The sequence below is a fragment of the Myotis nattereri genome (assembly GCF_964212035.1).
Source record: "Myotis nattereri genome assembly, chromosome: 4".
In the NCBI taxonomy this organism is placed as follows: Eukaryota; Metazoa; Chordata; class Mammalia; order Chiroptera; family Vespertilionidae; genus Myotis; species Myotis nattereri.
In genome coordinates this window covers 52,110,625-52,134,403 of record NC_138079.1, presented here as the reverse complement: position 1 = coordinate 52,134,403, position 23,779 = coordinate 52,110,625, and positions in this window count along the sequence as shown.

Below are 23,779 nucleotides of genomic sequence, written 5' to 3'. Positions count from 1 at the left end.
TGAAAGCCATGTCAGACTTCTGACCTCAGAACTGTAAGAAAATATTGTTTTAAGTCACAAAGTTTCTGGTAATTTGTTACGGTAGCATTAGGAAAACATATATAGATCAATCACAGAATTTTTGCTAAAAAGTTATTTCTTCTTTCCTTTCTGCTTTCCTCCCTCCTTTCCTTCTTGCTTTCCTGCCTTTTTGCCTTCTTTTTTCTCCTCCTCCATATTTCATAAAATATTTGGAATGTTTGAGCAACATATACTCAGGTGAAATTTATCACCAACCTACCTCTTTGAGTAATATTAAAAGCACCAAATTATTACATTCTCTAATTTCTTTTCATCTGTCTAATATTCCCACTATTAGTTTGCTTATGGGAAAGGATGGGTATATATTTCATTTTCCAATACTGATTCTTATCGAATAGTTGTGTCATTTTGGAGAGCAGGTTTGAGAAAGGTTCTGAAGTCATGTGAAGGCTCGGTAGGAAGTTCATTACTTGAGCCAAGTATTGTGGTCAATTATCCACATAAATGTTTGCCTTTAGTCCAGGAGTAGGGAAGCAATGCCATGTCCAGAAGTAGAAGAGAGCTATAAAGGCTCTTTAGAGATGTGAAAAAGTATTAATTCACTGGGAACAGTCACGGTTCATAAAGAAGCTTGAAGATATTGGGTAAATGGTGAAAGAAGAGGTATCCAAAAGGAACAGTTTTGCGTTATTTTAAGTATTTTTCTTAGAGATCGGCTTGGACTGATATTTCCTGGTGTCCATGACTTGTTCAAGAATGTGTCTGTCACAGTGAATTGGAATAATAGCGTTTCATAGACTCCCAATGTTCTAGCAGACTGTGATCCATACAAGTGATCATTTTTTTTGGCCCAGAGAGATTTATGGACTATGCAAAACCATGAATTGTCTTATTCATTATTACAGTTGGTAAAAATACTGCCAGCAACTTTTATTAGCTAGCCAAGTACACCAAACTTAAAAGGCACATGGACAAGGAAAAGCTGAGGGTTAAGTGACCTGAGTATAAACTTTAGGTTATGTTTGGTGAGCCCTACTTACGCATAAATTTAGAGATCCTCTCTCTCATTCAAGAAGAAATTGCTTGAGAAAAATACTTAGAATGATTTGTTAGGTGTTCCATTTTATCATCATAGAAATGCCTCAAAACCACCTAGAGGTAAAGGTTAAAATACTAACTTTTGCTTGGGATTCTCAAGCAAAAGACTAAGAGCAATGTTTTCTATCTGTAAGAGTTGAAAAGCTCATAGCTTTAGGGAACATGATGTTCTAGAATGCATTTTTAAGTAGCAAACATTTCTCCTTAAATATTAAACTGTTAATTTTTCATTTTTATGTTATATAACTTAAATATATCCTTAAACTATTTTTGTTTATGTTTTCTGTTAATCAAGATTTTTTTAAAAAAAATTATCTAAGCATAAGAAGAAGAACTCTTCTCAGTTGATGTTTTCATCATTTTAAGTGAGTGTAATTATACATAATTATACATAATTCACAAAAGACACATTTACAATTCAGACTTCTTTGCATTGGTTTTGACATTAACTTACTATGGCCAACTCAGCATTTAAATAATGCACTTATTTAATACTAGATATGTGCTACAGTTGAAATAGACGTAATATCAAAATGTAAGTAGGTATAAAGTATCTTCTTTATGTAAGTAATTTACTAATTTATTTTTATAATGGGTTTATGACACACAAACTTGTCAACAATCAAATGAACTGTTGTCAGGTGAAAAAGAAAAAAATAGTTTTGTGAGTATTGAAAAATTACAGAGATTCCTAGTATATAATAATCATTTAAGACTTGATCAAAGTTGGGCGTAACACATAGGAAAGTGTAAAGAGAGCAGTGTTTTAGGATTAATGTACAGGTAAGAGCTTCACAGGAAAAATTAAGATTCTTCTGAACCTACCTTAAATAAAGCATCCAGCTTATGATAGAGATGAATCACTTGCCCTCATAAATCTGGCATTTAAACTGAACTAGTTATGAATATGGGTGACAGAAAGATTTAGCTGTATGCCTCATCTCCCCACCAGTGACTAAATAATTAGTCTTTCAGTTAATCTTCATTACCATTGTCATCTTCCACCTTGTCCTTTGAAAACAAGATTGAAATAGAAGGATATCTAGAAATTCATATTTAGAAATATGAGGGCTGTAAGTCATTCATATGGCAACGGTGCTTGGAATAGACAGCAAAAGTTATTTCATCTAATCTATAGATACACCAATGTTACAGTGATTAAAATTTCAAAGGAGATTTCGGTTCATGGTAATGCTGATGAATAGTCCATAGACAGCAAAGGGTAAGATGAAATGCAGGCCAGGAAGAAGCACTAAATTGTCTTTCACATTCCTTGTGCTTCCCTATTGTTCCTGTCCCCTGCCCTCGAACACATCAAGCCACGATCTCAATCTTACAGCACAAATTTGCTTCTGCATAAGAGTTTATGTGACAAGAACTAAGATCATGGAAATGCTTTTAGGATCTCCTCCTGAATTCTGTAAGAGAGCAAGAGAGAGGGATTGAAATATATCCTTAGGAGTGAAGTTCTCCTTCATCAGGAGGGTACTTTCATTTAGGAAGTATTGGCTGATAAATCATCAGAAGTAGAAGTTCATTAATAGGAAAATAAAGCTAATCCTAATACTATTTATTTAGTGCCAACTAGGCACTAGACAATTTGATCAGATGTTCCCTGAGTCTTCTCACAATCCTGCCCTATAGTATCAATCTCCTTTTTCAGACAAGTAAATTGAGGAAAAGTAACTTATTCAAGGTATTTACAAGTTTGTAGTAGAACAGGAGCTTGAAACCATATTTTAAATATTTAAAGAAAAAATTCGCTGAAGCCGGTTTGGCTCAGTGGATAGAGCATCGGCCTGCGGACTGAAGGGTCCCAGGTTCGATTCAGGTCAAGGGCATGTACCTGGGTTGCGGGCACATCCCCGGTGGGAGATGTGCAGGAGGCAGCTGATCGATGTTTCTCTCTCATCGATGTTTCTAACTCTCTGTCTCTCTCCCTTCCTCTCTGTAAAAAATCAATAAAATATATTTAAAAAAAAAATTCTCAGATGGCTTTATTTGCTTTTAGCATATCTCAATTAATTTTTAGGTTAATCAAGTAGGGATAAAGAGTACAGATAAATATTAAGCAGTACAGAGAAAAGCAAAAGTAAAGTGGATAAAGAAATAAATTTTATAAAAATGATATAGTATATTCTTAAGGTTAGATTTTTTTAAAACCTGCAATTATGCTGATGATAACCATTTTATTCATTAAAAAGTTTCTTTGGAAGCTCATTTCTACAGAAAATAAAGTTTCTGTACAGACACGTTGTGTTGGTTTTAGCTCTTGTTTAACTGAAGCTATTCATAAAATCCTATAGTTTTATCCATGTTTTTTTTTCACATTCATAGACAGATAGCTCTTTTTAGTAGGTCCTCCGGGATCATGCAACCTTCATTATTTGTTTGCAAGAGCACATAAACAGAAGCTTCATTGAAATTCAACAAGAGGGGATCTTCCCAGTGAAATTTAGAGAATTCACCTGCCTGTCAATAACAGATTTCAAAAAGTTTTGTTTTCAATATTCCTACATAACTTGAGCCACTTATTATTCGATACTTTCTTTCAGGACCTAGTATCTAAATCAAGCAAGAACACCTTGTATTGTCACCAAATGATAAATTTATTTGTGAGAGAAAGAGTTGCTCTTTTGTTTTTCATTTAGGAATAAATAAATGCATTTTTCTTCCTAGACATGAATTAATTAGTGCTTTACTGTACCAGACATCCACAACATGAAAAGAATGTAAACTCAGAGCTATCAATACAATTACATTGGAAACTGAAGACTTGGAAAAGAGAAAGTTGTCTGAAAATAATGAAATCTGTTGTGAATTAAAAAGAAAACTAATGAAATCTGTTGTGGCTTAAAAGGAAAAGAAAACTCATTGAATTCCAGATTGGGTAGATTATAGTTATGCTGTGCTATCTCCTATGTTATGTTCCTGCCACTGTAAGCTGTTACAACTGAAGTAGTATGTTAATTTCAACACACAAAACTTGTGACATTTTGGGTGCTCAATCTGGAAGAAACCGATGTTTTTGTTTATAGATGCCTCTTTGTGGAGTAATAAAATTCCTTCTAGTCAGGCTACAACATAAGTAAGGTCATTATGATGTAATAATAGAAAGCTTTGGCACTTGTTTTAGAGATGTATATGCATTGTAACGAAACAACTCAAAATCTTAACTACTTTGTCTCTTCTCAAAAGTCAGATTCAGGGAAGCATTCAGCCATTCCTTAAAATACTATTAACTCAAAACTTGTATTACTTTAGACCACCAGGAGAGTACATAATTAGGTAAAATTGGTTAGATCAAGGAGAGTAAATATGGGCGCTTTATCATTCTCTCACCTTCAGAAAAACACTGATTTGAGCTCCCAGATTCCAAAACAGGCTATTAGTATAAACTCATTCTAGAGAGTGTTTGCTATCTCCCCTGGAATCATATTCACAAGGGCATTCTATTAGGTTGTGAAATTTTCTTAGAAGATGTTTAAGAAAATTTAAAATAAAATTTGTTTTATACTTGCCATATAATGTTTTGAGGAGATAGTATCTTATATATGTGTCTCAGTAATGGACCTTGCCTCTACCTGAGAAATGTTAAGTTCCTCCTCCTTTCTCTTAGGTCCCATAACTGTGATTTTCATTTTGACTGCACCACTAGAAACTGCACATCCAAATTTAAGCAATAATAATCATGTTAGATCCGTAGACCCTTATCAACATATCTTCATAATTTTTTCCCTTGGTTCTGATTTTCTATTTTTCTTTTACTTTTTGTTAAATGTCTTTTCTTAGACCTTTCTTCAAATCCTCTGTAGGAAAAAGTGGAGTTATAAATAATTAAAAATTAAGAAAGTGTGGTGGGACTATATATTACTGGATAGAGTAGATACTGCCTAATAATATATACTATTTTTTCAATAAAAATGTTCCGAAGGAAGAAAGAAAACCTTCAGTTCAAAGTAAATGTCCACATATTTGAAGGCTAGAATCTAAAGCTCACACAACACAAAAAATATGAACAATGAGATAAGAATTTGAGGTTTCAAGGTTCTTGACCCCTGCGGCTAAATATATTTGAACATATGGATTTAGTCCTATTTAGAATGAGCTGCCCAAAATTTCTATGCGATTCAGCACTTAGGTCTCATGTTTTCATGCTTCAGTTCCTTAAAAATTACTTACTATTCTTGCTGTGAAAAATAAGCCAATTTTATTGTCATTTCAATTCAAAACTACAAATGACTTGTACTTGATAGTAGAATCTAGGTGGTGGAAAGATATTGCATAGAAGTCCAAATGCATAGCTTTCCATCAAGAAAGAAAAACTTTGAGAATGTTCAGTTTTACAAGTATGCAAAGATATAGATGTAAGGACATTAAGATTTTTTATTCAAAGATGAATTTACTAAGTTTGAGGAAGACATGTCATTCTTTTGTTTCAAATGCATGCTTATTAAAACATTAAACATTAGAGGCTTATTGCCCAAATCATGCAGGGGTGGGGTCCCTCAGCCTGGCCAGTGATTGGGGCCAATCAGGGCCATCTCACCCAGTCCCAATCAGGCCAATGGGGGCCGGCCAGCAGGGGAGGGACTGTGGGAGGGCTCCAGGGTGTATCCAGCCCATCTCACCCAGTCCCGATCTGTGGGACCCCAGCAGCAAGCTAGCTAACCTACTGGTCAGAGCACCTCCCCCCTGGTGGTCAGTGCGAGTCATAGCGACTGGTCAAGCAGTTGACCAAATGGTCTACTGATTGGTTGGACACTTAGCATATTAAACTTTTATATATATATATATAGATTGCCTCACTGGTTTGGCTCAGTGGATAGAGCATCAGCCTGTGGACTGAAGGGTCCCAGGTTCGATTCCAGTCAAGGGCACATGCTCGGGTTGCAGGCTCAATCCCCAGTCGGGGTGTGCAAGAGGCAGCCAATCAATGATACTCTATCATAATTGATGTTTCTAGCCCTCTCTTCCTCTCCCTTCCTCTCTGAAATCAATGAAAATATATTTTTTAAAAAAACACACATTAAACATTGCCTTACCATACTTTCAAACTCCAACCATATAGGTTCAAAAGAAATTTGCTATTGAAAAAAATATAAGGTTTCATTTAAATCTAAAAAGGTTTCTATTTGTTTTGTAAGGCAATGGGTTTCTTTCTTTTTCCCACTCAAAAAAAAGGAAAGTATTTCCTAAGTTTTCTTTTCCAATGCTCTTCCAAAATAACAATAACCTAAGACAGGAAAAAGTTTCAGATGGTGACTCATAGCAACTAACTTGTATCCTTGAAAACCAGTGAGTGACAATCAGTATCTCACTATTTCATCAATTAAAGTTATATTCTTGTGAATTCTTGCCAAAGTTGAAAATTTAATATTGTGGATTCTTGCACCTGTGTGACCCATTTCCAAACACCACCAATGAGGCACTTACAGTCTCTACTTTGCATGCATTTAAATGTATACAGACAAGAATTGCTATTAAATCCTTTGTAGTTATGTTGTAAATTATTATTTTTTCTTTAAAAAGAATAGAAAAATTAAGAAGATGTAGTAGAATAAAAAGTTGTCTGCCAGGGGTTAGGGGAGACAGGGAGGGCGTGATTGTAAAGGGGCAGCATTGTGATGATGAGGTCATTCTGTATCTTGATTGTGGGGGTGGTTATAAGATATGTACTAATGGTATCATACAAAATTGAGTGAATTCAAAAGTGGGTGAAATTTGAGTAAGATCTGCAGTTTACTCAATTGAATTCTGCTAATTCATTTCTGGTTTTGACAATATGCTATAGTTTTGTAAGATGTCACCATTTGGAAAGCTGGGTGACTGGTACCTAGGACATCTCTATACTTAGTTTTTAACTTCATGTAAGTCTAAATTATTTTAAAATAAAGGTTTTTTTAAGAAGAAGAGTAATCAAATTAGCTGAAAGTGGGGGAGGTTTTATTGATTTTGTTGTTATTCAACAGTCACCTAATATATAACAAGAACATATACTTATGTATCAAGCAGAAATAAATGTACTTATATATGGAGCAGAAATAAATACATATAAGATGTCCCAAAAAATGTATACACACTTTAACAGCTGTAACTCACTCCTTCTCAGGTTTAACTGATTTGAAATAATGGGTAAAGCCAGACTAAGCTTTGAACAAGGAAAATTTATCCTAAAGTGCCACTAGACTTTTTTTTTTTTAATTGGAATACATAAAAGGTGAAGTTTATGGTACAAAACCTGCAGTAGTCGATGAATTGAGGGCACACAAAATGAACAAAATGATTCTTGATGTTTGTGATTCCTTTACTTTGCATTATTAGCAGTGCCTGGACCAGAACAGTCATCAGTTTGAAAACAGGCATTGACAAAAAAAAAAATTATTAATTTCTGTAGATTCTTTTAAATTTTGAAAATGAACTGTATATTAATAAACACTGAATTTATAATCATTCAAAGTGTGTATACATTTTTTGGAATACTCGGTATATAAAGAAATCATACCTAAGTATTTTTGAAATTGTTTCTCTACATTTTTTATTTTAATACTAGAGGCCTGGTGCATGAAATTTGTGCATGGATAGGGTCCCTAGGCCTGGCCAACAATCAGGGTCAATCTATGGGGCAACAGATGGGGCAATCGGGGGGCCCCCACTGGCACCCACCTTGGCTGGCCTGGCACCGCCCGCTCACTGCCTGCTTGCTAGCCCTACCCCCTGCTGCCACAGCTGGTTGGGGCCTGTGGGCTGGGGGCAACTCCTACATTGAGTATCTGCCCCCTGGTGGTCAGTGTGCATCACAGCGACTGGTTGTTCCACTGGTCCAGCCGTGGGCAAACTATGGCCCGCGGGCCGGATCCGGCCCGTTTGAAATGAATAAAACTAAAAAAAATAAAAAGACCGTACCCTTTTATGTAATGATGTTTACTTTGAATTTATATTAGTTCACACAAACACTCCATCCATGCTTTTGTTCCGGCCCTCCGGTCCAGTTTAAGAAACCATTGTGGGCCTCGAGTCAAAAAGTTTGCCCACCCCTGCACTGGTCATTCAGCCGTTTGGTCTGCTGTTTCGGTCAAGTTGCATATTAGGGTTTTATTATATAGGATGATATTATCCTAACATGTAAAAACCTAGGGTCCATAACATCCAAAACAACCAAAGGCTCGACTGACCAGAAGTCAGTGCTGGGTTGCCATGGTGACCCAGCACTGACTACCGAGGGGGCTTTGGATCAGGCCCAAAGAGAAGCCTGGAGAGAAAAGCAGAGTCTGATCCGTAGCCTCTGTGACAGCTGTTGATCAGCACTTGCCTCTCTCTTGTGCTCCAGGTCTGGCCAACAGCAGTGCTTCTCTTTCTCTTGGGCCTCCCCTGGGGCTGCTGATCAGCCCCGCCTCTCTGATCAAGCCCGTTGATAGGCCCAGAAACACTGACTGGCATAAAAACCGACCAATCAGAACCAAATCTGGGTGAAGTGTGAGGAGCCAATGGCTGCCTAGGAGGTGGAGCTTTTGATGCTGACTGGCATAGAAACCGACCAATCAGAACCTAATCTGGGTGAACTGTGAAGGCAGAACCTAAGGTGGGGGCTGAGGAGGGGTTTTAAGGGCAACAGCTGTTTGGTGTAAGGTGTAAGAAAGCAGTTCAATTTTTTAATGACTGCTTTGGCAGTATAGTGCATATGGCTGCCTATCAGTCCAGATATAGGAATTATGTATTTTTGTCTGCCAAGAGCATCTCCTCCTGATGAAAAAGGCTTTTCCCCCCATTTAAGCAATCCTATCCTATATAATCTACCTATACTACTAAAAGGGTAATATGCTAATTAGACTGGCTCAACCGGCCATCTTCCAGGAATCTGACTTCCTTCTGGACAAAGCCATGGTGGTGGGGGCCGAGGCAGAGGCCATTAGGGGCAATCAGGATGGCAGGGGAGGGCAGTTGGGGATGAGATCAGGCCAACAGGGGAGGGCAGTCAGGGGCAACTAGGCCAGCAGGGGAGGCCAGTTGGGGGCGAGATCAGGCTGGCAGGGGAGGACAGTTAGGGGCAATCAGGCAGGCAGGTAGGTGAGCAGTTAGGAGCCAGATTGGGAGAGGGATGTCCAACCTCCAGTGGTCGGACATCCCCCAAGAAGTCCCCAATTGGAGAGGGTGCAGGCTGGGCTGAGGGGGAACACCCCTTCCCCCGTGCACAAATTTCGTGCACCAGGCCACTAATAATTAAATAAAAGTTTATATCTAGCACTTTGCTATTATGTTGTAGAAAATAATATTTCCCATTCACTACTCTGTTGATATGGATGTGGGAAATTCCTTCAACTGTGATTGCATTGTTGTACATAAAGAAAGTGAAAGACTGCTCATAGACTATTCAACACTTTCTCAAAAGGCTGCCTGGCTACTTCATACCACTTCAGTGTATAATGACAAAGTTTATGGAGGATTATTCCTGTCAAAATTCAACAGTGCCTTCTCTGTATACTTTATGTCAATAAATAGCTAATATTTATTGAATAATCTGTATGTTAATAGGAATGGTGCTAAAATCTTTATAAATTGTCTCATTTAATCCATTAATTCTTGCTCAGTGAGGTAGCTTATTATCAATCTAGTTTTACAAGATTGGCCTAAATAAGCCAGAGATTCTCTTTATAACTTGGATATTGATTTGAAAATGTTAAATGTTTACCATTAATTTGTATCTACTGAAGTGTAGGCTTTGCTTTTTAGGACCAGATTGGCTATTCTGAAAGCCTCATTTTCTCAGGCTAGCCACAGTTCTGCAATTTTTTAAGGTTCTCTAGATTTAGCACTAAATTCAACTCATCAAATTCTTTCCAGCCATCAATGAACATAATACATCAGCACAATTTGCAGTTTAAATTCCAAGAATTAAGTGCAATTGGCAGTATCAACAGCTGGAGGAGGAGGGGTACCCTTCTTCTTCTAGTTGAAATTTCTGCTTTCTCATTAAGAGTCCAATGGGATTTACATAATTGCCCAAATTTATAAAAATCAGGTTTTTTTAACCTAGGCTCTAGGTAAATAATGATATCCAATTCAGCATTGTATAATTAAGGCAGGTTTTAAAATGCAAAACAAAAGAAACAGTAAACACTCCCCTCAAACTTCAAATATAGAGATTATTACAATTAGAAGATGATGATTAAAATGGTGATGATAATTATGATACAATAAGGATCAATTTACTTTTGGTGAGGAATTCATTGATTCACTTATAGATTGTATATGAACTGGGATTTTGCAGTTGATTTGAAAGCACAACACAAAACATATGGCAGCTAATTAAATCATGCTGTTTCATATTATTGCTTAACATCAACTCATCTTTTCAAAAGTTAAATTTTCATAAGCTTGGCTCTTCAATGTTCCCTGAGAGCAAGAACTGTGTGATTTACATTCCCACAGTAATCCCTTGGCATATAGGAGACCCAGAAAGTATGAGATTGATTGATGTTTGTAGAAAATAAATTTAACTGATTAAAAAAAAACCCAAAACTATAATACATCAAACTCATTCAGATAAAACTGAATCGCTGTATCCTTTCAAATTGACACTGATGTGAAGAAAATTCTTTATTCACAGTTCTAGTGCTGTATCTTTCTATATGGTATATTGTTTTTATAGGACGTATTCTATATATAATTATAAAAACATAAATTTATGTATATGCATTTAATTTAGTCTCATCAAAATACTCAAAGTTTTAATAAAATAATTATGATTAAAAATGAAATAGTAGCCAGGGTAAAACAATAAATGGTGCTTTGGTCAATCCATCTTCAATAAACAAAACTTGCTATATTATATACTTAGTATTAAGAAGAATTTGGGGAAATTTTCAAATTTCTTAGTTAACTTTGCATTTACAAAATTAGCAAGAAGGGGATAGGGATGCAGAAAAAATTTACCATTCAAAATATATTCAACTGAGATCTAAATTTACAAATAAATTTGCTGTCTTATTATTTTATATTGAGCCCCATTAAAAATAATGCCCACTACCTTAGTTAGCCCCAACCTCAATTATTAAGAAAATATAAGCACATGCAGAAATGTGTATGGAAGAAAAGTAATTCCAAAACCCTGAGATAATTGCTGTTAATATTTTGTCAAACTGGAAGCAACCTAAATGTCCATTACCTGCTGAATGGATAGACAAAAGGTGGTATATCGATATAATGGAATATTATTTCACAATATTAACAATCCCCACAAAATTTAAATTCATGAATGAACCTCAAAAACATTATGCTAAGTGAAAGAAGCAAGAATGAAAGATCACATATTGCATGATTCTATTTACATATATAAATCCTTTAAAAAACACCAAATTTGTAAAAAAAATATATGTTGGCATAAAACTTTCCCAATTAAGAAGGATCATAATCTGTATGCTGGCTTGCAATATAGTTAATTGAGCATATATAATGGACCTTTTCTATTTTGACTACATAACCATTTTTGATAGTCTATAATATTTTACTGTACAATTAATACCATAATTGACTTAGTTTTTTTTAATTTTTCAACTGTAATATACATATGTGTGTATATACATGTCTTTACACATGGTATTTTAAATTAAATGGGGTATTTTAAATTAAATAGAAGCATAGAAATCTCAATAAATTATGATAGATATCATAAAACTATAAAGATAAAATAAATGATTAGAATTATAGTTCTTAAATATAGGATTTTGTGAATTTTTTGCATAAGTTAAATTCCTATAACTAGACATTTTGAGTTAGAGTATGAAAATTATATATATAATTTTACACACACATGTAAGTTCAGTTGACCCTTGAACAATATGAGTTTGAACTGTGTGGATCCACTTATACATGTTTTGTTTTTCCAAACATACAATTGGCTCTCCATATCCCAGTTTTACATCCACAGATTCAAACAATGGTGATAGAAAAGAATATTTTTGATCCAAAGTTGGGAATCCATGGATGCAGAGTGCCAACTGTATGTACTGTTCTAGGCCACTTCATATAAGGGACTGAACATTTGTGGATTTGGGCATATGGGGAGGTCCTAAAACATATCCCTTCCAGATACTGAGAAATAACTGCAGTTAATTTTTTGTGGAGTCAAAAGTTAGACACAAATTTTCTACTGCATAGGGTTCAGGGTCCCTAACCCCTGTGTTTTCCAAAGGTTAACTATATGTATACGTCATATGTATATCTATTTTTCTATCTATTAACAGATTTCTCTCAGAAACATGTACAAATATATACTTTCATCTTTAGTGAGAATATCCATTTATCCTCACCCTTACTAGCAAATGGGCATTATCAACCTTACTAATCCAACCCAATCTTTAAAGAAAAATGTGTTACTTTAATTTATAGTGCTTGCTTGGAGACATAAACATCCTTTCATAAAATATATGTTCATTTGTATTTCTTCTTGTGTGTGAATTATGTATCTTGCTCATTTTTTCAATTGAGGTCATTGTTTTCAATTTATTAGTTGATAAGATTTATTTACTTATTAACAATTTTAATAATTTGCCTTCCACATATTTTACAAATAATTGTTATACATTTTTCTTTGATTTAAGATTTTTTGTTTGTCCTATACAAGCATTACATTTTTAGGTAATTAAACCTAACAAATTTCCTTTATTGGTGTTTCTTTTTGATGCAATGCTCATGACTCCCCTCCCAACGATTATAAATATTCACCTAAAATTTTTTTCAGTATGCCTTTGCTTTTAATTTTAATTTTCAACATTTAAATAATCATTTGTAGTTTAGTTTATTATAAGTAGTATGGTAAATATATAATTTTACTTTTCATCCTTATGATTCCTCAGTTGTATCAGTAGTAGTGACTAAATACCTATTTCTTCGCTAACGAAGTTTGAAGTTAGCATTTACAGCCCCACTCTGAAGTAAAAGACATGGATTTTAGATAATTTTGAAAAATATGTATATTTATTATAAGTCTTTGGTATGGTGTTCTCATTTCTGACAGACAGTTTTGCAGTCCTTAGTTACTACACAGCACTACAATCAATTGAAAATTAGGACAAGAACTATTTCTTAGTTGAGGGATGAAGTAGGAACCTTGTCTTTACAACTATAGATTGACACTTGACCCAAAGCTAACTGAGAGGAGAGATGCAGTGCCCATTTTTAAAAATTGTTTCTTACTTCCTATAAGATTCTGTTTCATCATTGACTTGGAGTAAATTCTTTTCATTTACCACTCCTTCTTGAATAGGGTATTTTAAATTAAATAGAAGTTTAGAAATCCCTATGAGTTATGATAGATATCATCTATAATAATAAAAATGTAATATGCTAATTAGACCAGATGACCTTCAGGACAAAGCCAGGGCTGCGAGGGAAACCCAGGTCCCGGGTGCCAGAGGGAAACTGGTGCCGGCAGCCAAGGAAAGGAAGGCCCACTCTGGCATGAATTTTGTGCATCAGGCCTCTAGTAAAACTATAAAGATGAAATAAAGGATCAGAATTGCAGTTTAGTTTATTATACGTAGTATGGTAGATATACCATACTACTTATAGTAGCATGCACATGTCATGATTTTAAAAGTATCATAAAATATTTATGTGTATTTAAAGATAAATTTTTTTAAAAAAAATTAAGCACTATCTCGTGCAGGGTAGGAAGGACTCTCAGCTTGAAATAATGAATGATGATATCTATTGGGTGCACTACGTGTGCCCTGCTTTGGCCACTCAGCATGAGCTCCAAAGCAATCTTCAGATGTCTGCTACTTGTGTTGGGCTTGGAGGTGCCCAGGAGAGGCCAAGCTGTGAACCAGGGTGGGCTGCCCCTAAGTGCTGGTTCTGGGGCATAATGAGGCCTTGTTTGAGAGATTTTAGGAAAGTCCGAATCATGAGGTAAGAGAGAGGCCAGTGGTATGGAAAAGCCACTGGAAATGGCTTGAATGAGGCTGTAAGTAGGGAGGGGCAGGGTCTCAAGGAATCACCAGGGTTGGGTGAAAAACGTGAGGCAGGTTGATGGAGACTCGGATATGGCGCCTGCCTGCTGGGCCTGTGGTGGGGATGCTCAGCAAAGGAACACTGGCCCCAGCACATCTGCCCCTCCAGCTCTCGCTCCGATACCAGACGAGTTTATAGTAAGGCTCAAAGCCTTCGTTCTCAAGTGTCCCAGGTTATTTTTAAGCTGCTGCCCCAGCGCAGGAACTCAGACGGAGGGAGCTGGATAAGCCCACGTGCAGGCCCTTTACGAGGAGTCCTGAGCTCCAGCAGCTTCCCTGTCACTCAGCCACAATCCCCACTGGTTTTTACAGCGCAGCCCCAAGTTTTAGGGTCTTCTATTCTTGGCTGGGGGAGGGGGAGGTAGCTGGTGTGGGGATGGCCCTCCTCACTCCTCAGGGAAACCTCCACAGCCAAGCTACCCTCCCGATTTTTAACCGCCAATCGTGGGTGTGGAACCATCTGGTTCCGAGGTTCCCACCTATGTCTCTGACTTTCGACCAGTCTCAATATGCTTCTCCTTTAATTCCCTGGTTGTGGGACTTCCATTCAGCTAGATTGCAGGTGGTTCTGAATGATGGTTGTTCTGTATTTTAGTTGTAATTTCCATGTGGTTGTGGGAGGTGGCAAGTACTGCATTTACCTACGCCACCTTCTTGACTGGACCTCCTCTTAACATAAGAAATAAATTATTATTTTAGTGGTTTTGTGTCTGAAATCACTTCTGATGGAAGTTTTAGCAATCGAAAAAAAATGGTTCTTAAGAAATAAAATTGAGCCCTCGCCAGTTTGGCTCAGTGGATAGAGCATCGGACTGCAGCCTGAAGGGTCCCTGGTTTGATTCTAGTCAAGGGCACATGCCTTGGTTGCAGGCTCGATCCCCAGTAGGGAATGTGCAGGAGGCAGCCGATCAATGATTCTGTCTCGTCATTGATGTTTCTATCTCTCTCTCCCTCTCCGAAATCAATAAACATATATTTAGAAAAATAAACTGAGTACTGTAAAACATGAAGTATATAATTCATTTTATTCTAGGGCTGGGGTAAAGCTAATACTTGAGAACTAGGGCTTTGAGCCTTACTGTAAACCAAGGATAGCAGTAACTAAGTAAACACATTCAGTTTGCAGTTTCTGGAGGAAACATACAACAGGCTATCACCAAATAGACAATTTAGCATTTTGTCAATACCCGAGAGTAAAATGCTAGTTTCAACTAAACTTCTATCAAATCAGATCAATCAATAGGGTTTATAATGCCAGTAGTTCTATTTTATTGGGAAATCAATCAACCAAGATATTAATTTAAGCTCAGGCTTTGATTTTATTTTCACTCATCTCCTGCTTTAGATTGTGCACAAAAGCCAGTGTGAGTCGGGAAAGAAGGAAGCTGAAGTAGAAAATACGCCCAGTGTGAACTGCAAGATGTGAGCAATCTTTTAAGTATTAATATATTGTTAACAGATATCCTGAATGGTGGTGAGTCCTTGATGGGCTTCCTTATTACCGTTTATTTATGATGCATTTATTTATGTACTTTTTAATTCACTTATTTATTTTTCTAGCTGTCAGCCTTATTAGTTTTAGCACCAGAGATACATGAACAAAGTTAAGCTATAAATTTCTAAATTTTAATATGGAACACATTCTACCAACTCATCTAAAACTGCCGCCAAATTTCACCATCAGCCACTATTTGAACTGAATTGAGTCAGCTGCTTTCAAGATGCCAGATTCCTATATCTACCCTTTTCATGTTCTCTGACTCCCCCAAACTGAGTCAGTTATCTCCTTAGTCTGATTTCTTAGCATTTTGCACTTTCCCCAGTCTTGGCTTTTGGCCTTTTCTTCTAGAATGACAATGCCTTCAGAGTCTGAATAATGTCTTTTCATTTACCATTGAATCAACATCTTACAATAGGACTGACATAGAATGGGTGTTCAGTAAATATTTATTTCAAAATAGGAAAAACATATAATTACATACTTTTAATAATCAGATTAATTACTTAGTAACCAAAATTATTGAAAAATAAATTCAATCTGATAAGTAGGAGATTTCAAAACAGGAAGAATTACATTTGAAATGTTAGAGTCATACTATCTTAATTTTAAAATGATTTGAATTCATGTGATGTATAGAATGTTGTTTGATGAATTAAAGTGCTTTCATCTTTAAAGGTCCAAAAATTCAATAAATATATTTACTAGAAACCTTAGATTGTTGTTGGCACTAATAAGTACTTGCCTACATATGCACACACACAAGAAACTTGGCGTTCATAATATCCAGCCCTTTTAATGCTGTTAAAAGTTTAGGAGGGAGCTTTTCTGAGATTAGAGCATCTAGAAACTTTATTCCTTGTCTTTTAATCAAAGGAAGGATTCATTTCCAAAAGCTGTCCATCTGGTTCCTTTCATGAGCTCTAAATTTACATGATAAAAAGGCAGAAATATAATTAATATATTTTTTCAATAAGAGACAGTTTTAGGCATGTGCTTCAGCAATAAATTTTGAACGCTTTGACACATCTAATTTTGAAATCTGTGTCTCCACCCTGAGAGGATGAAGGAGAAGGCAGGGCCTGCACCCTTCTGCTTATGAGAAGATCTTTTAGTGATCTATAGCTGCAAACCATGGGAGGAGAGTTTCAATTTTGCTCTTGAAACATGTATCAAGCCCTATTGCCAACACATAGTCTTTCCTGTCACACATTTCACTGATTCTAAATCAGTGAAGGAGCTGTCTTCTGGCAGCATTACTGCATTTGAATCTCTTCACTTTCAAATCCAATCTGCAATTGCTAAACCTGGCGATCTGCATTTCAAAAAGAAAAAAGAGGCAGTGGCAATAATAATATTATGCCATTAATATCCCCAAGAAGTAGACTGACTGGGAAAAGGAACTTCTACAGTGGAGGGGGAAATAGCTATGAGAGAACCTCATAGTATGTTTTCAAAGTGGAAAGTCTGGTAGAGGAATAAGATCAGATTGTCAGTCTTTCAAGGTCAAATGCATTGATTTCCTTGCAAAAGGTCAGTAACAATACCACCAGTGGCAGATTCATACAAAATAGAAAAAAATATATACAGTTTTTGGAAATTTAAGACCTCTGAGTCATAAATGCCAGATTCACTAGTAATTGTTGTATGACAAACCACTTAATTTAGGTCGGCATTTTCTGTAAAATATTAGACAAGGGTTGAATGTATCTAATGAAGTTTTGTGGTTAGTGCCTGAATTGGCACTGGGAGGATATTACCGGAAGGAGGCTTATAGTCTGGGGGTTTATTCTGGCTCCTTTTCCACAGATAATGGATGCCTATAAATAGAAAACTAATCTTACTGGATAGCTTTTCCAGATCTTGTCCAACATGCATGTCTAGGATGTTAGGAGTTTAAAGGAAGCGTATTGGTAATGGTTCTTTTGGAAGTTTCACATAATGAAAGATAAGGTGCATAGTAAACTAGATTCTTCTTCACTGGATAATATGAATTGGTAAAAAAATAGATTTGAAGATAAGTATTGTTGTTAGAATATGATTATGGGAGGAATACAGATGTCATTTATCCCTACACAACCATGCCAACTTCATACCTTGAGTTAATCAGAGTACATATGTGTGATCCCAGTTGGACATATTGACTGGGGAAATGATCAGTGAGAATAAGAAGGGAAGACAAAAATAGATTTTGCCCACTTTTAAAATACTCTTACATACATTTTTGGTAATTCAAAATGTTTGTGTAGAACATTCGGGGAGTTAGCAGCTTATTTCCAAGTAATGGCAAGTGATTTTCTCTTAGGGCGTATAAGGTACAGATCTAACCATCTCAGTTTTCCATGTCCAGAGAACATTATCAGTCTGGTATGGAAACAGGACTTTTAATATAGGCGATAGCCCATCAGGGAAAGACATACATTCACAGAAATTTGAACTTAGTTAACCTTGGCCAAGGGCAGAGAAAACTGATAAAAACCTAAGACATTGCTAAATCCAAACCAATCTTACTGATTAGTAAAGCTACCGTATTGAAGAAACAGAAGGTTTTTTTTTTTTCTACATTTTCTAATGGCTATTTTTTTTTAATCAGACAGATTAAGATGTATATATAAATCAACCCTCTTTCAACATGTGTTCCATCAGCTATGTTGGTTTTAAAAGGTCTTTTTCCTAAAATTGGCCAAACATAAACAGTACTTTAAATTAGTTTTTAAAAATATATTCCCTGGTTCCCATCGTGTACATGTTGAAACTGAATCCAATGGGAGAAGATTGGGAATTTGTATTTTTTTTTTCCAAAAGAATGTTAAGTAATATTCTCAGACATGTTTGGGAATCACAGTCCCAAATTATGACCTGAACCGAAGCCCATTTTGTAATATCTGTGAGCAGTCAGAATTCCACATTTTGAATAAACCATATTTACTTTTCTATATATTTCTCGTACTGAAGGGGAGCTAATTCCTTTAGGTAAGTAAGTGACAATTTGTGTTCAAAATGCTGATATTAGAAACTAACATAGTTTCTGGCACAAATATTGCATAAACTATATTATTCGTGAAAATCATAAGAATAATGATTTGGGCATTCTTTGGATTCAATATGCAATTTTTAGCAGATGTTCCAAGTGACTTGCATTTCCCTAGTTAACCAAATTACATGCAAAAATGTTAAATTAGGTTAGTGATCTGTCATATTATTTTAATAGCCCTTAGTATACTTATGGGATATTTTTTTTATAATCTTGTGTTAATTACTAACTGCCCTATTCTTGGAAGAAAAGTAAAAGATGAGGACTAGGACCAATCTAGAGGTTTTGGCATTTAGTTGGAATTAGTCTGATATTTGTTGCTGTCTGCCCTTATGATATTAAATGCATTTACATACACATTGCTATAAAGTAAACAGATTTTTTTAAGTGGCAAAGTATGATTTCCCTTCCTGATAAGCTATTTCCCAAACATGTCTTCATAAAATAAAACATTCCAGTTTTGACTATATTTTCTTCCCAAAATTTCCACATTGTCACTTACAATATGATATAAATATTTATTCCACAAGTCACTGATTGGTTAATTCAAGATGTAATTGCAAATTTATTATGGGTTAAGAGCTGGGGCATATAAATCATCATAATGATGAAGTCATAGTGGAGGGAAAAGATCTGGGTTTGCCTCATCACTTCTTTATCGTTAGCCATTTTCACAGCAACTCTCACTGTGCCTGGTGCATAATAGGCACTTGGTTAATATCAAAAGAACAAATGAATGATCGAACACCAGAATATGTATGACTTCATTTTGTACACCTTCACATCCCCCTCTTGAGAACATTTCAGGGTTTCTTAGTAATATTATGCATACGTAAGGGGGAACATATTCCCTAAATAGAGAGGGATATATAATAAAAGGCAGGTGAGGAAGATTATTCCTACTCTTAGGAACAAAACAGTCCCTGGAGAAGAGAATAAAATACAGAGTGGGCAAAAGTAGGTTTATGGTCATAATACAATAATTAATAAATAATACAAGAATAAACTGTGGTCCCCCATATTATTGTTTGGTAATGAAAGTTCTCATGGACACTTGGGTAAAATGAGAAAATGGTCTATTTGAGAAATATATCACATAGTAGTATACCTGGGGTTTACGTAGGTTGAAGAGAGCTAAGTTAGTAAGGTGGACCAGCAATTTTCATCCTTTTTCATCTCATGGCACACATTAATTACTAAAATTCTGTGGCACAACAAAAAATACATCATAGTTTTTGCCAATCTGACAAAAAAACTAGGTATAATTTTGATTCATTTACAATGGATGGCTATTATTGTGTAGACTGTTGTGATTTTTTAATTTGACAATCTAAGGAAAAAGAGGCCAGTGCCCTTGATTGCGTTGTCCGATATTGCATGTTTTAAAAATTCTTGCAGCACACTAGAATGGAGAACGTCCGGCCTGTGTGTATAAGGCCTGAGAAATCATTTGGTCTGGCCCTGCCAAGATATTAGGGGTGAGTTAATTAAATGTTTGACCAAATATAGCAGGCTACTTTTTAAGTTGATAATTTTGTATGGCCCAAGAATGATGTTATAAATATCCAAATGGCCCTTGAGAGAAAAAAGGTTCCCCATCCCTGCTCTAGAGGATCCTGATTTAAACAATATAAATCATTCACATGAAGTCACGTGATGCTTTATATAGACTAGATGACAGAGCAGGATAAAGTTGGATCAGATCACTAATAACCATTCATTTCACTTGTTATGGCAATGGGACTGAAAATTCTGTAAAGCTTATAATTCTTGACTAGTGTAACTGGGTAGCTGAAATCATTTGTACTGATTTTCAGAATAAGAGTAACAAGTGAGACTTGGTGGATTTCTTGGAGTGGCATGAAGAAAAAATGTCCTGAGGCCCACAAGGGAGCATGGGATGCCGTGGAAAGCATTATTGATGATGTAAAATTAAGGGGGTTACCCTCCAAGCTCCCCTCTTTGTCTGTCCTGCCATGGAAGAAGTCCAATCTTGTCTTCAGCAGGGCCAGAAAGAAAGCCATGGCCTAGAACTTCTGCTCCATATTGAAGTCCAGTCCAGTCCAGCAGCTGGCTAGCTTAGCTTGTGCTCCCAGCTGCAGTCCATTGCTTTGGGGTCCACATGGCCGTAAGCCATGCGGCTGCTTAAGGCCACATGGCTGCGGAGAGAGAACGGGCTAGGACACTGGCGAGTGTGAGTCACTGAGCAAAAGAACACAAGGAAACAAGAGGAACAAGAGACACAGAGAGAGGGGACTTTTGTCTGGGGATTTTAACTTCCAAGATTTTGTGCACTTGCAGTGGCTCCACCCTCCTAGTCAATTATCTTTTTCCCAGGCTAGACTGACAGGCAAGCACCTTCCCCTTGTCACCTCAACTTCACTGCACGTGTTTACCCATCTACCCCTCTGTTGGATCCCTTCCCCCAGTGATTTTCAGGGAACGGATATGTGATTCCCTGGGGAACATGAAGCTGTAGCTTCCTGGTGAAGGTGCCCAGATGACCATGCTTATAATGTTTGACCTCCTTTTGCTCTCTTTCTATTATTAATATTTGCTAGCTAGTTATAATGATAACACTTTCATGATTTTCACAGTTTTCTGATACTCTTGAAAAATCAAAGTTCTGTTTGGTATCTTATGTTTGTGGTTAAGTCTGCATAAAAGATGAAGGGAAACCATTAGGCTGATTTCCCCTCCCTTATAGTTTTACAATTTTCTATTTTGTATAGTGATAATATTATACAGAATATATTATTGCCTTAATTTTGGTAAGTGAATTTCTAGAAGTATGAGTCCCCTTTCATTGTTAGCCTTCCTCACTTTTCAGGCAACTTTTAGAAATGACCTAGAGAAGTTAAAGATCAACCTTTAGTGTTAGCTGATTTTTGACTGCCCTGGTAATGTGCCAGATTCCTGTAAAATCTGGAAATCAAAATCCTAGTCTCCAAACTTTTGCTGTATACTATAAAATTTTCTTTTTCATTCCAGTATTTTGAATTCATTAGCTATCTGCCATACTTTTGGCTTTCTCTAATTATTTGTTCCCCATTTCAGTATCTATAATAATAAAAGCATAATATGCTAATTAGACCAAATGTCCTTCTGGACTACCTTCCGGATGAAGCCGGGGTTGTGAGGGAAGCCCGGGTCCTGGGTGCCAGAGGGAAGCCAGTGCCAGCAGCCAGGGAAAGGAAGGCCTACTCTTGCACGAATTTCGTGCATCGGGCCTCTAGTATAGAATAAAATCTCATTCTAATGAAAATTATACAATATATTTTATTAATCATGAGGTGATAATTTAGAAGGTAGAAAGCAATACCAGTGAGTAATCATTTGTTAATAAATAGAATTCACTAATGATTAACTTTATTGGAGGGAAACTTAGAAATCTAAATGTGAGAGTGCCTGCCAAGACATCAGAGCTGTTGGAGAGAGCAGATTGCTGTCAGAATCAGCAATACAGCCAGTGCTCTCACTCAGGCATTGTGAAAGGCAGTTGGCATGGGGAGAGTGTGGTGGGGTTGGGAGGTGACATACATTTTTTGAGAAACAGTAGCATAGATGGGAGGAGAAATCTGTGAAAGATTAAAACCAATTCTTTAATCTAGACCAGTGATGGTGAACCTATGACATGCGTGTCAGAGGTGACACACGAACTCATTTTTTTTGGTTGATTTTTCTTTGTTAAATAGCATTTAAATATATAAAATAAATATCAAAAATATAAGTCTTTGTTTTACTATGGTTGCAAATATCAAAAACTTTCTATATGTGACACGGTACCAGAGTTAAGTTAGGGTTTTTCAAAATGCTGACACGCCGAGCTCAAAAGGTTCGCCATCACTGATCTAGATACTAATGCTAAAAACCTTCCATCAGACATGCCTTCAGACTCCCTTCCAAATACCCATGGAAACACTTCCAAGAAATTTAAGCAACCAAACAAAAGTATTTCTTTCCCTCTTGAGGAAGCCCTGAATATCATTGTGTGGTAGTAAAACATCACATGGGTTAAGTCCTAGCTTGAATCCCCCTGTGACATTGGAAGTCATATACCAAATAATTTTCAATTTCGTCGTTCTAGAAGGAACATTATGAATTAAGAGCCCAATCAACACAATTCTTGAAAAATAATTTTGTTACATTTAATTAGGGTATAGGATTAAAAACAAACAAACAGATACTGTAGAAAATAAAGACTGTCCCCAGATGAGTTAAGACTTCAGGTAAAGAATACTTTGCAATAGAGACAAATGATAAGACCTATTACTTCCTTAGGGCCCATCTATTTATTTCAACCAATCTATGCTCAGAAGTGTATTTTTCAAAGTTAAAATTGCATATAGCAACACTTTACATGACCTGAATTTTTCAACTTTTTGGAAACCCTGCTGATTTCTTATATAATTGCTCAATTCCTAGGTAACTCATAAATCAAAATATCACTATACAAAAATACTCAACACAAATAATAGGCAATCACAATAGAAATAAAATAAAGAATGAAAGACTAATTACATATAATTATATTTTTCTTATTAAGGGGCAATTTCTGCATTTTATTAAATAATATGTATCAAATTAGTTGTTTAGTTTGATGATAAGTACTCGCTTACATAACTCAGATGTTACTTATAAGAACTACATAAGCCCTAGCTGGCTTGGCTCAGTGGATAAAGTATCAGCCTGTGGACTGAAAGATTCCGGCCAAGGGCATACCCCTGGGTTTCAGGCTTGATCCCCAGTGGGGAGCATGTAGGAGGCAGCCGATCAATGATTCTCTCTCATCATTGATGTTTCTGTCTCTCTCTTCTTCTCCCTTCCTCTCTGAAATCAATAGAGAAATATATTTAAAAAAATAAATAATAAAAGCTACATGACCATCAATAGAGATGTCAAGTTGCTGGAAAATACAAAGAGAATAATATATTTTTGTATCAAACTACAAACTTAGTCTAAGAAACCCTTTGAACAAGGTTATGCTGGTTTGGATGTTGGTATATAAGTGTGTGTTTAAAACATAAACAAAAAATATAAAAATAATATCCAGTTATTTCAAGGCTTAACTATATTCATAATTAATGTTATTAGTCTTGCAATTAAGTTTTGAAATTT